The sequence below is a fragment of the Drosophila miranda genome, chromosome XL, assembly GCF_003369915.1.
Source record: "Drosophila miranda strain MSH22 chromosome XL, D.miranda_PacBio2.1, whole genome shotgun sequence".
Taxonomy (NCBI): Eukaryota; Metazoa; Arthropoda; class Insecta; order Diptera; family Drosophilidae; genus Drosophila; species Drosophila miranda.
The window spans coordinates 19,421,879-19,434,879 of NC_046673.1; positions in this window are offsets into that span (position 1 = coordinate 19,421,879).

Below are 13,001 nucleotides of genomic sequence, written 5' to 3' on the forward strand. Positions count from 1 at the left end.
TAAGTTTACCTTTCATTTTGCTGTGTGCCTTCCTACACTTTCTTACACTTCTTTGAGACAATGTCATTCAACTCTGGTTGTGTTGTGTGGTGGCTTCGGGAGCGTGAACCTGGCGCTGCCTTGCCCTGTCCAATGAGTGCCATGCCTTGCCTTGCCTTTCTGCCCAAACCCCGGCAAGGCTTCGTTCCTTGCGCCCCCCCCCCCCCCCCCCAACTGTTCCCAGTTGCGTAGTAATTTGCGATTCATTCATAAATTGCTGCCTCCTCCTCGTGGGGAACGACTCAACAAACTGGGGAAATTATCCGCGTCGGCGCAGTTCCAGTGACCAGGTGTTCCTAGCTACTAGCTCTTCTCAGTCCTCGCTGTGCACAGTTACCAGATGTTTCCATCCCCCTTTTGTTCCCAGGTTTTACCTGTGCCCAGTCCCCGCTGTTCCCAGTTCCTAGTATTCCTATTCCCAGCTTCTGATGTTCCCGGCTATTAGCTATTCCCAGTCCCCACTGTTCCCAGTTATTTTATGTTCCCAGTCTACAATTTTCGCTGTTACAGTCTCTTCCCAGTTATCACCTGTTCCCAGTCTCCGCTGTTCCGGGTCCCAGCTGTTCTCAGTTAGCAGATGCTCCCGGTTTACAGCTAGCCGGTGTTCCCAGTTCATACTGTTTCCAGCTAGCAGGTGTTCCCTGTCTCTACTGTTTCCATCTAGCAGGTGCTCCCAGTCTCCGCTATGAGAACGACAAAATACTGTGAATGAGACGCGGATAGGGGAAATACTGGTGGTAGACGAGCAGATAACGAAAGTTAAGAGAGCGCCAGCTTTCTCTTAAATTCGCACTGGGAACAATTGCGTTGCGTGGCAAAGGACGGGGTGCTTTTCTTCCTTCAAGAAGGAGACGGAATCCTCCGCATCCACGTACATAGATTGTGCGTGTGTGCTCATTAAACATTTGCATACGTCGAGCGCTAATAATTGTGTAAATAAAACACATGTAGGTACATATTTTTATGATAATTTAACAAAGAAATTTGGCACAATTTGTGCAGAGCGAACGTGTGAAGCATCTTAATCTGATCTGAAGAATATGGAAAACTGTTATTAATCGTCACATAGCATTTGAATCTGCAGCGCCCCTAAGTCACGTTCATTCGACAGCCCCGATTATGGGTATTCTTCAATTGACATTAATTCTTCTTTACCACAAACCATTCCAAATACCCGAGATTCCAACGTAGCTAAAATTCGGTCTATGGCACTGCCTTTTTTTCCCACTAACTAACCGCCAAATGAAGCCTTAACTAACTTAACAGAGAGTCAGCCTAGGCACCTACCTTACTGGACGAATTTGAATGTAACTTCGACCTGAACTAAACCGAACTGAACTTACCAGCGGCTACCAAACATTCCTATCAATCAAAAAACATATTGGCTAAGGCTCTGCGCTGTCCAGTCCATCCCACTCCCAGCTCAGAGCTGGCAGCCACCCACCCACTGCAACCTTGAAGGATAAGTTGTTGACATTCTCCGCACATCCGCAGCTCCAGCTCCAATCTGGGCATCGACTGCAGCTCCTCTGGCGTCGTGACTGGACGATGACTGGGCTCTGATTCGTTGCTACTTATCTACTCATTGTATGTGCACGCTTCGCTTGATGTTGAGGCACTAAGCTGTCAATGTCGCGTTTACGGAGACACGGCCATAGGAAGCGACAGAGGGATAGAAGGAGAGAGCGGGTGTCACACATAGAGTGAGTGTCCTTGCTTTGTGTGGTCATGGAGTAGCCACATTAGAGGCACGTTTGGAGCCAATTGCCGCATAAAACGAAGAAAATCACTGAAAACAACTGACAGCGAAACTGAGAGTAAAAGGGAAGACTGAGCTGAAAGGCAGGCAACATCAAATAAGAATGATTTAAGTAGTCAAGTAATCCGACTATAAGATACCCCGAACTCAGCAAACAATCAAATGTTTAACTTAATGTTTAATTTTGTAGATCGGAGAAACAGATGTGCACACTATGGATCTAGTAATCATAAAGAGCATACAGAGAGACATAGCTTAAAGGTGGGATAGGTGCTCACGTATACATTCAAATGTGCTAGAACTTTAATAACAACGAGCGGGAACGTTGTTAAACATTCATTTGTTTGGTTTCTACCGACCAAGCGGAAATATTCCTTTTGCAGAAAAGTATATCCTTTAGTTCGCAAATTTCTGATCAAAAAAAGCACTGCAGTACAAATGGGATGAATGTAAGCAGCAGATTGGCCATGGGATGGGAATGGAAAGTAGGCGAAATATAGAAGGGAAGCCGCTTAGTCGCTTGAGTCTCCCAGAGCTGTTCGGGAATCACCTGCGAAAGTGACATATAGATTTCATAAAAATGATTTTAAAATTCGATGCATTCTTTGGAGTGTCACTCGCTTCTTTAGCCACCCTTCGATGTGCGCTTATCAGGCTTATAAAAGCTTTTACCTTTCAATTTCCGCTCCACGGAAGAAAGCCTTTCCATCCATTAGCCCGTGGCCAGCGAGGCAAGAGCACACTTTGACATGCCGCAAAAATAGGCTCAAAATTTGTTACAGGACACAAATACTGATAGTTAAGAGATTATCGAAGACCAATTTTCAGTAATTCTGATATCCAAGGGCGATGCAGGATACATATGCCATCGCTGGTATTCAACTATTTGTGCCTTCATAAAAGTTTTCGCTGGTATGTCCAACAGATCTAACAGTCTCAATTGCTTACCAAAGATGATTGAACACACAAGAACGGGGAATTCCCCAACCGAATAGTTCGTTCAACTGGCAATCGCTGGACGTGGCCATGTCCTGGGGCGCATAAACCAAATGAGCAAAGCTTTTAGCTGTTAGCTGTTAACTGGTCCCGTTGCGGCAGCCGATACCACAGCAACACCACCAATACCACCAGCAGTGGGTCAACTCAAAGTGAATGCCTCTCTTTTTTGGCGGCTGTCAAGGGGACGGGGGAGGGGTCACCCGCCGCCATTGGCAATTATTTTGAAACAAATTGTCAATAAATGAAACAGAACTTTTAGATTGCTTTCGGCTTTGTTCTTGCTCTCCGCTCGGCATACATATAGATTTGTCTTTAGTTTAAGCCGTCGTCTTTGGGGCGCCATCTCATTTACATAGACAAAAGCCTCCGATGGATCTCAGACTCCGCTGGGGGACTCCCTCTCTACTCCGCTAGGGTCCTCTCAGGTTAAGGTCCAGCCCGTAACAGCTGCGTCATCGCGTTAATGGCTCACTGCTGCCGCTGCGGCTGTCCTTGTTGTCCCTGCTCCTGGTTACACTCTGGGGCGTATGATTAACTTAACCTTTATTGCCGTCCAAATTAATTCGATTTACGCTTTATGGTTTTAGTTAATTTGCCAAGTTTAGCACAGCGCCACCCCCCCCCCCCCCAACACTCGCTGGCATTTTGTTCTTTTTTCGATTTAATTTGATTACTTTGCAAATGTCACTTCACCCCGAAGAGTGAGTGTTGGAAAAACAACAGGCTGTAACTCGCCCAAATCCTGCTTAAGCGGAATAGCCATTGATTGGCAGACTTTTTCTGCCTGAAAGATCATTTGACAGATGATTGACTGCCGACTGGCGAAGATCCCATTTCCATTGGCGAATATCGTCTAAAATAACGATTATCCCAAAGACTGCCATGCAACTGCTGACTCGTTTAATAAGTACTTACGGGAGAGGGGGCGGCGTTGCAGCTGCAGTGTGATCGCCCGCCATATCCCCCCCATTACCCCCTCTCTCTGTCTATCATTCTCTCTGTTCTAAATGCCATAACTTTGTTCACTTGGCAGCGCATCAGTAAAAGTTGGGCCAAAGCAAAAGTTGCAAAAAGCCTGCACTCCACATTCCCTTCAGCTCTTGGGCTGCCACCAAAGCCACCTTCATTTCCCCCACTTTATGCGTCTGTGTGCCTCGGCCATATGTCAATTTAGCTAATATTGTCGACGTTTATGATGAATTTATGTGCTGCGCTTTTGTCTCACAATCGGAGCCTCGGAGCCCCGAAGGCAATAGCATAGAAGGCACGGGCCCAGGAGGATCCAAGGGGAGCTCAGAGGAGCCCAAGAGCCCGCCGATGGCAAACAAAGCCATTAAAAAGCCAGCACAACAAAATTACAACCTTAAATGTTTATAAGCAGCCAGAGAGCACACCAGAACACAGAACACCATCAACAATAGCGTACGACAACGACAGTGAAACTCAATTTGTACTTAAGCCAGTTCAGACAAGTCTCAAAAGGCAACAGCATCCACAGAGCGGAGCGGGAGGGGCTAAGACACATAACCAAGAACTAAACAACTTTTTGACAGCACATTGGCACTTGAACTTCAAACTCAGTGGGGAGAGAGAGAGCTAGCAGCGGACGGGTGGTGGCAGAGAGCGTTGGATGGATGGGGGGCAAGGGAATCACACACTCTCTTTCACTCAATTTGCCTACAGGGCAACAGCAGGAAAGACTCAATGGGAAACGGATATGGCGGGACAAATAGCGGGTAACGAGTAACGAGTAACGGTAATCGATACCGTTTAATTAGCATCACTTAATGACAGTGAAACGACTACAAGGTAGAGATGGGCAGTAAACGATAAAGGGCCTTTGATGATACGAGTATGATGAATGAAGGATTGACGTGGAATGGAACTGGAACACTCAACGGGTGGAATACACACAGAATATAAGCAAGACCTAGCCTGCAGATGGGAACGAAAGGGAAAATGAAAGTGTGACAGGTAAGGATTATGGCCAACAACGAAAAGGCTATAATAAGCCACAATTTCATACAGTTGACTGGCTAACCAGATTTATAAACTTCCTGGCCGCACAAGTGAGACACAAGTTTTCTGTGATTTTGAATTCCAATTCGGAGCCCAGACCTCGACCCAAACCCGAGACCAGACACACACTATGCCACGTCTATTGTCGGTTATCCCATCAATGTCATCATCATCATCATCATTGGCACCAGTTAGGTACCAGAACCTCTCCTCTCCCCTCCCCTCCTCTCGCCACCGCCCATCGTTTTGCGGCTCTTGGGGCATCTTCATCGTGTGCTCAGCAAATATTTGCCGAGGTAAATGGCTGTAATTTAATCTTCAAATTTGTTTCAATAGAATTTTTTTGTTCTTTTTTTTTTGTTTTGTTTTGCTTGTCCCTCGACCTTCTTCCAGTTTTGGGTCACTCTATTTATATATACATATTTATATAGTTGGACGAGTATATGTGTGTGGTTTCATACCAGCTTTAACTGTATTGTGCTTTCTTTTTGGTTTCCGTTGCCGGTCAGACACATTTATAAATAAATAGGTTGTGTTTGTAGTCCATGGCGGATGCGTAATGCAATTTCAATTGATTGAATAAGAGAGCTGGAACTCCGCCCAATCCGACTTTTTCGTTTGATTAAACTGTCGCGACAGTCGGTATCGATTAACTAGGTGTTTCACTAGAAAAGGTACAAGAAAAGGAAGTCAACTGCTGCACAATTGGAGTGGTTGGAGTCAGTAGATCCCGCGGAGTCACCCTTTTGCGCCTAGGGGACTCATTCAGTGGCAAACCGCTACGTTGAGACTTGGGCCATGGGGCTAATAGCTGATCCTTTTGGTTTCTGAGGCCAACGGTCGGCTGCTTAAAGCACTTCCGCATCTGCCTTATAAATATGGCCGTGATAGCAACACCCACGAGGCCCGAGCACCCAGAGCCAGGCTGTACGAGATGAGAGCGGGTTACGTGTAATGTGAGAGCACAAAGCACTCCACTCACCGACGCACAAAACAAATAACTAAATTATGTTCTTACACACATTAAAAGGCATTCACTCGCGGTAAGATTTAAAGCTGATTAGAGAGCCAATTAAAAGATTGTTTTGTCAAAAAAAAAGGAGAGCGCAAAACACTACTGGTCACTACGAAAAAGAAGGAACGAAAAAATGTAGTAAAATATTCTTTGTTTTGCTTCATATTATGGCATTATGCCACAACTCCCAGCCCCATTATGTGATATTATTCTACCACTTCAGTTTTCCACAGCGTATACTTGATTTGTGACCTCTCAGAAGTATAGCATACTTTTCAGGGTGTTCCTTCCGTGTATAGGTAGGGTATTCAGGTGTTCTTGCAATAATGTCCAGTATTTTTGTGTGTTCTATTTGCCATTCCATGCATTTAAAGAGACAAGGGACAAGGCTTAGACGAAGGCCACTAGGGTCCTGTAAATGTCGTAGTCGATTTGTTAGTGCGCCCCGCAAAGGGAGGTGATAGGGGAAAGAAGACATTTGACAGGGGGCGGTAATAGTAGAGGGGATATGGTGAGGTTTCCTGTCTTTCACGCTTGTTTTGCCATTCGAAGGAAAATACGCGTAAAATGATCGGAAAATCTACTGCTAACAACAAACACAAAACATCTTTTATCACTCTTCTCTCTCTCTCTCTCTCTCTCTCTCTGTCTGTCTGTCTATGCCCATACAGATACTAAACATAGACTCGTAGAGGCATCCACAAAATGCTTCTGTAGGCAGCCACAAAACGCAGAAGAAAAGGACGAAGCAGACGCCTGGAATCGGTAGAAGGGCGGGCCTGAGAATGAAGCAAAGTGTCAAATTTCATTTTATTCTTACCCCGCCCCCGCCCCCTCTCTCACTCGCACTCCATCATTCCCTCTCATTCTTATACGGCATACGTCAGATTTTGCCAGCCACCTATTTGTCAACATATCTTTGGCGTCTCTAATTTCCGCTCCGCCTCTCATTTTCCAGCTGATTTTCATTTGGTTCAGATTTGGAAGATTTTCAGCAATTTGTTGAATTTTGTAGCTGCTGTTTTTTTTTTGGCAGCATTTACGCGTTAATGCCTTAAGTGTGCGCGTAATTAATTTCAGGCGTGTGTGCCCCGGGGCTCGAGCGCGGGAATGGATTCCCCACATCACTTGGTGGCACTTCTTCTTCTGACCGGCTCGCACTTTATCATCATTAATTTTACAGTTAAACGAAAGCGTTGAAATTGCATTTCACTCGACTCTTCTCCCCCACTGCTTCGATCTCACCGCCGTTTGAATCTTATTTAATCATTCGCACATATTGTACTACGGGTCGTATGCGCAATATAATATCACGAAAGCTGTTTGCTTTACACCCACTGTGTCAACTGTGCGTACAGTGGAGTACATACTTATGTTCACAAAAGAACCAAATGCTAAGAACGCTAAGAAATTGGCAGTAGGGCTAAACGGCACGATCTTTTATATAAATTGATATTTTTTGATATTTCTGATAGGCAATTAAAAGAGCAATGACAGGTGCTTAAAGTGGTATATTGAACAGCAAACGATGTGGAATTGGACTCAAATTTGAAAGGAGTTTTCTTCGATAAGTGTTTCCAAATGGAATGTTACTTTTTTGCCCACATCTAAGCCTTCTTTCAGGACTGACGCGCCGTGGAATCCGTATAAAGTATGCAAAGAAATGCTGCGGATCCTGTTCCACCGTATCACTCAGCAGTGGCTCTCTGCCCCTAGCTCCTTGCAACCACTGCCCCCAACCCAACCCAACCCAACCCAACCCAACCCAAGCCTACTGCTTTCGCCGACTCTCTCTCATTAATGTGCGCCGTGTGCGCTTCAAATTAGGCACGCAAAGCGCTGCCATTAAAAACGAGAGCAGCACAAAAAAAAACCCAAGAGAGAGAGAGAGAGAGTGGGAAGACGACAGCAAGCAAGGGAAACAACAAACGAAAGGAAAGGAACGCGTAAAAAAAAGAAAAACTGAAAAACGAATCTGTCGCATAATTACAAAAAAATGTGTCAGACACGGCCGTGCCAACGCGGGGCTCTTCGGCTTTTATGTGCAAGCGTCTAGACAGGGCAACAGGGCCAGGACCAGACCAGGCCAAGACGAAACCAGCTGATGGATGAATGGAGCCAGGAGTAGGGACAGAGACAGGGACAGGGAGGACCCATATGTCAAAGCAAAACGGCTGCCAATCTTTTCGCTGTAATTGTTGCTGCTGATGATGGTACAAAATCAATATTTATCATTGTTGGCAATACTCGGTGGCCTGTGAGCCTGAGCGTATGTGAGAGAGCTTTGTCGTAAATTCCATAGACAATTTTCCCAGCCAGCGGAGCCGCCACGTTTTTCCATGACGCGAGTAATTGCCACAGAGATCGAAGCATCTACCTCCACTTCTACGAGAATTTATGCCGGTCTTCATGCTAGATCAAAGGAGTCTCGGGTAATTGCCTAAAAGCATAACTCAATACACTTAACTATCGTACACGTATCCGGAGTAATGTGTGCTGTTTCTGTTAAAGACATAGCCAGCTGATATCGGGAAAATCATGCTGGAAAAACAGAAACTTTTAGATTTATTTGTGTAGAATTTTGTGCATTTATCTGTAGATATTTTCCTGTAATTGGTCAGACCTTTAGTAATCCCTAATTGCTGCTGAAATTCACGAAAATATTTAAGTCTGAGAAACCTTTTTTAAAATGTGGCAGCATCAGTGCAATGTTCTACGTATACGTCATAAAATAAGTACCCGACACCGACACCGAAACGCTGCAATCAAAAGTTGTGATTGGGCGTCGATTGATTGCAGCTGTAAAACCGAAGTCTGACCAAAATCTTTGCCAAGTTTTGCTCAACATTTAATGGCTCAGAGGGAGACAAAGATGATGGGTCAGCAACAGCAGCAGCAATAGCAACAACAAGTTGGCCAAAAAGTAATTTGGCCATTCAGTTTTTTCTTTGCTGTTTTATACTCTCGTATTTCTGTGTTGTCTAGCTGGGACGGACGGTAGCATTGATTTAAATTGGCCATTTCATTGCTTCATTATTTGCCCGGAGAGCGGAGATACTCAACTTGATTGTTTGTTTTTTGGATCCTCCACACCAGTCGTATCCCTGTTCCTACGAGTATTATTGTTGCTGCCGAGTACGAGTATTTATCTCAGTTTTTTTACAGCTCTCTCCCTCACAGTCGATTGTGTCCAAGTGGATTTGCCGAAGGATTTGTGGAACTGCTCTGCGTGGAATGGGCGTTCCAGTGGAGTGGGGTGTGAGTGGCCATTGACAGGTTAACCTTTGGATAGAGGACTGGGGTACTGGGGGACTGGGGGACCAAAATAACCTGATTACACTGGCAACGAAAGCAAAATTGAGTATAATTTCTTTGGGGCCCGAGCAGAGCTCTTTCTTATTCCAATTTTTTTTTGTCCGTTTTTCCGTAAATTATGCAAATCGAGGCAACATAAAAGCGCAGACCCAGTGCAGGGGTTTGCTGCTGCTGCTGTTACTCCCCAAGAAAAGGAACAACATACGATCCGTAGGTCAGCGACTTCCTCTCGTAGCAGCAGCCATCACCAGCAGTCCCCCACTCGTCTGAAGTTTGTCTACAAATGTGGATTTACTTAATCAAGTATTTATGTTGGCCTACAAAAGTTAAAATTATGTGGTGCCCACGTCCACGTCCAAGTCTCCAGCGTCGTCTGCGCTGACGGCATAAAAGACAAATAAAAAAGGAAATATCCCAGCAACAGCAAAAAGAAAGAGGAATTCAATGGATACGTATATTATATTCCGACAGTGGGATACCCACTAATAGTAATATCTATTAACTAATGGATGCCACAAGTACTTTTATATCTTCCAATTCTGATGTATGTATATATTTATGGTTGCTTGAGCCTATCTTTAACATGATCTTTAACTGATTAATAAATAATTATAATGCAATACCACAGCGCCTGTTGCATGCCTCCACACTGATCCGGCATACCCTGTGAGCCACGGAGTACCGGGTAGAAAATATGTATATCGTCTACCAGTCAGCGGTGGCGGCTCAACCGAGAACTCCTCAAGGCCGCCAACAAAATTGAAAACTTTTTTAATACCCATGGCCGTCGTCGTCGTCGGGGCTGCAGTCAAAAGGAGCCATCGACAATGGCAAATGTGTCAGGACTCGAATTAGAATTAGAATTAGTGCGAAAAAAGGCCCGAAAGCATTTGTGTGTGTGTGTGTGGCCAATAGGCAGGGCTTTTGCTTTTTGGCCAACAGTTTCTGTTTAAATTGACAATTAGTTCAACTTCTTGAAAGGCCCTCGGGAGTAGCCCTTTGTTTCTAAGTAACTCATTGGCCTGGAAAGATGCAATAGCCGATGCCTCTGTGCATCTATCAATGCTATTGTTCCATTGAATAATTGAAGCTTTTCAATCTTATTTAATTAAGCATCCCACAGAAGGCAGCCACGGATGCGTATATGGATGGATACAGGCGATGGTGATACCATTGGTCTGCTGAGCACAGACAAGGCAATAAAGCCCAAACTGCGTCTGGCAATGGGGACGGGGATGGGGATGGGGATGGGGATGGCGATGGGGATGGGGATGGGCCGGGATTAGGCCGCAACACTGCACTGTTTGCTTTGCTTTGGCCTCAACCGGTGGCCCTACTCCTATTCGTATTCCTCGATAAGGACCAAAACTAAAGTGAATTGAATTTGGATTAAATCGAACGCATGTGCGTGGCCAGGCTTTCGAGAGGGACTCTGTCCTGCCTGTGTGTGCGAGCGCCTGATAAGCATTCGTTGAACAATGAAATTTCATTTTCCAAGAAATGAGCTAGGTCCGTACTGCAGAATTCAGCTCTCTGGCAGGACCAGGACCAGCACCAGGACCCTTTTGCGACCACTGTTCAAAGTACAAATTGCTAGTACGTTCTCGGAAAAGTAAAGCGCACTTGGCTCCAGTCTGTGGCCCACTCCAATGAAAAGTCTCTCGGAGTACAATTAAAAAGCAAATTTCCCCAACAGGCAAATGCTCTTTGTTGGTCCAGGTCACGCATCGCCTCGTGTCACATCAATGTCCAAGTGGCACCAACGCTACTCCCCACTCATCACCTACATATGAACGTTCTCGCACTCGTGTGCCTCTCTATGTGCCATTCGTAGATGTCCATACCAAAGATGGGCATGGCCTTCAAAAGCTAACTTTAAGAGCATGTCCTTATATGTACATAAATACGGGTAGGTCACATGGATTTGTATAGAAAATCCCACACTGATCAGTTGTATTGATGCGGCCGGCGTGTCCCGCGACCATCTCTAATCCAGACCCCTATGCCAGGGCCACAGCACACGCGTTTGTCGGTGAACTAGGCAAGTGTGTCTTGGTCCTGGTCCTGGTCTATGATTGATTTGCATAATTGCCAGACTAGGCAACAAGGTAAAGTGGATTAAAGCCACCGAGCACACAAACCCTACACCCCTGCACATGCTTCGAATTCGTATAGACCCCAAAACGCCATAGTCCAGGGCCACGACAATGCGTATATTGGGACTTGGACTGACTGAATGATAGATTGGTTGATAGAGAAATAAATAAACTGTAAGCTGAGATTGGTGAAAAACAACAAATACATTTTTTTAAAGCATAGGTCGATAGATTAGACGATAGGAAAATTGATTAATACATTAAATAAAACTGTGTGCTTTAGAAATCAAGATGAAAGGGCTCTTAAAACACCAATAACCGGAAGTTTTACCTTCGAATCATCGACAGATAAAAGTTATATTTGTAAGTATCTTCGGAAAGTCGTTCTTGATTTGTGAGTAAAGGGGTTATAGAATAGGGTCCCACTTGGCTCTGGGTTGCTTGAAAATAGAGCCTTCCCAAATAGTAGAAAATTACTGTACGTCTGCATTCCTCAGTCCAGAATACAACAACAAATATAATCCGAGTCCAGTGGAAATCACTCGATCACCAGAGTCCTTGGCTGTCCGATGTAATGAAGTGCATAATTTACAAACGATTACAGTTCTAGCACCCATTATTGCTCGTCTGGTAATCACAATTTGTTGCCAGTAATAGCCTGAACAATATGTGTCTGTCTGTCCGTCTGTCTGTCTGTCCGTCTGTCTTTCTTTCTGTCTGTAGTACTGCTTAAGCTCAATAAAGATGTGCATATTTTTTAGACAATTACCAAAAGTTGGCAAATCTCTTTCTTCGTATACATTCTGCTGTTGCTTTTGCTTTTGCTGCTGATGTAACGCAACGTATGGCAAAAAGGGAATTACGATGTCGTTAATATAATTTCAGGGTTTTTGTACGGCTAAACAACCATTTCCAGCCCTCCGACACTCCGACACTCCTACATTCCACTACACGCATGCTAAATCAATTACCAGGAGGTAGAGGCGGCGGCAGTTATCCTTGATGTTCATGCTAGTGTCTGTCTGCCTCTTAGGGGGCACCTGTGGCATTGTCTGGTTCTGGCTCTGGTTCTGATTCTGGCTGTGGCCATGGCTGGGGGTGGCCCTGGGTGGCAGCGGCAGGCAGCCAAAACTGGCAGACAGTTTGAAACAATTTGCACCGCCACAGCCCCATGGCCCATGGGGGCCTACGCACAGACAACATCGACAACGGACAACCGACAGCCGACAGCAAAGTCACCATAAAGTAAACCAAAAGCAGAGTAACGCAGCAGCTAAGGAAAACTGAATTAAAAATATTTCGTTTTGTTTCGTTTCGCCAAAGGCCCGCCAGAGAGCCATGACGGCAGTTAATCCTTTTAAAAAAGTTTGCCCAACTAATTGTGGCCCACAAATCAAATGGCGGCCGAAACCGCATTAGGCCAACAAACAAGAAAAGGGCCAACAATATCACGGACTAATTAGAACGATAGCAAAAGAGCGGCAAGCGACAAAGAAACAAGAAAGTGGGTCTTCTGTTCCTTGGGGATCCTTCCAGATTTATCATTCCGGTATATGCCAACTTTATGGTACATATACTCGTATGTATATCAAATTTATTTATTTTTTTATCCAGACTTCTGTGATATGTCACTGTTACAAGTGTATTTCAAAATTTCGCCCCACCCCCTACCGCCACCACAAAAAACGAAAATCTGTGGCATCCACAATTTTGAAGATACGGGAAAATGAAAAACGCAAAATCATAGATAATGACCATA